Source organism: Meles meles, chromosome 9 (genome assembly GCF_922984935.1).
Source record: "Meles meles chromosome 9, mMelMel3.1 paternal haplotype, whole genome shotgun sequence".
NCBI lineage: Eukaryota > Metazoa > Chordata > Mammalia > Carnivora > Mustelidae > Meles > Meles meles.
In genome coordinates, this window is record NC_060074.1 from 51,454,006 (window position 1) to 51,455,788 (window position 1,783).

Genomic DNA, 1,783 nt, shown 5'->3' on the forward strand with positions numbered 1-1,783 from the left:
CAAGACTCTAATATTTAATAGTAAAACTTACAAATCTCAGAGACAAAGAAAAAAATCTTGAAAGGAGTTTGGGACAAAAGGTCTGTAACCTAGATTAGATTCGATTGGCAGCAGACCTATCCACAGAGACTTGGCAGGCCAGAAAGGCCTGGTATGATATATTCAGGGTACTAAATAAGAAAAATATGTAGCCAAGAATACTATATCCAGCTAGGCTGTCATTGAAAATAGAAGGAAAGATAAAAAGCTTCCAGGACAAATAGAAACTAAAAGAATTTGCAATCACCAAACCAGCCCTACAAAAAATACTGGAAGGGGTCCTCTAAGTAGAGAGAGAGCCCAAAAGTAATATAAACCAGAAAGGAACAGAGACAATGTATAGTAACAGTCACCTTAAAGCCAATACAATGGCACTAAATTCATATCTTTCAATAGTTACCCTAAATGTAAATGGACTAAATGCCCCAATTAAAAGACACAGAGTATCTGATTGGATAAAAAGCAATACCCATCCATATGCTGTCTGCCAGAGACTCGTTTTAGACCCAAAGACACCTCTAGATTTAAAGTGAGGGGGTGGAAAATGATTTATCATCCTAATAGACATCAAAATAAAGCTGGGATAGTAATGCTTATATCAGACAAATTAGATTTTAAACAAAAGATTGTAATAAAAGATAAGGAAGGACACTGTATCATACTTAAAGGGTTCATCCAACAAGAAGATCTAACAATTCTAATATCTATGCCCCTAACGTGGGAACAGCCAATTGCATAAGCCAATTAATAACAAAATCAAAGAAACACATCAACAATAATACAATAATAGTAGGCAACTTTAATTCCTCCCTCATTGAAATGGACAGAGCATCTAAGCAAAAGGTCAAGAAGGAAATAAGGGCTTTAAATGACACACTGACCCAGATGGACTTCACAGATATAGTCAGAACATTCTATCCCAAAGCTACAGAATACACATTCTTCTCTAGTGTACATGGAACATTCTGCAGAATAGATCACAGCCTGGGTCTCAGTCAGATCTCAACTGGTACCAAAAGATTAGGATCATTCCCTGCATGTTTTCAGACCACAATGCTTCGAAACTAGAATTCAGCCACAAGAGGAAAGTTGGAAAGAACTCAAATCCATGGAGACTAGAGAATGAGTGGGTCAATCAGGAAACTAAAGAAGAATTTTGAAAATTAATGGAAACAAAACTGTTCAAAATCTTTGGGATGCAGTAAAGGCAGGCCTACAAGGGAAGTATATAGCAATACAAGCCTTTTTCAAGAAACAAGAAAGTTGGGGAAAGAAGAGCAAATAAAGCCTAACCCAGCAGGAGAAGAGAAATCATAAAATCAGAGCAGAAATCAATGAAATAGAAACCAAAAGAACAATAGAACAAGTGAAATTAAGAGCTGGTTCTTTGAAAGAATTAATAAGATTGATAAACCCTTAGCCAGACTTATCAAAAAGAAAAGAGAAAAGACCCAAATAAATAAAATCATGAACAAAAGAGTAGAGATCACAACCAACACTGAAGAAATACAATTTTAAGAACATACTATTAGCCACTATATGCCAACAAATTAGAAAATCTAGAAGAAATAGATACATTCCTGGAGACATATAAACTATCAAAACCGAACCAGGAAGAAATAGAAAACCTGAACAGACCCATAACCAGTAAGGAGATTGAAGCAGTCATCAAAAATCTCCCAACGAACAAGAGCCCAGGGCCAGACGGCTTCCCAGGGGAATTCTACAAAACATTTAAAGAAGA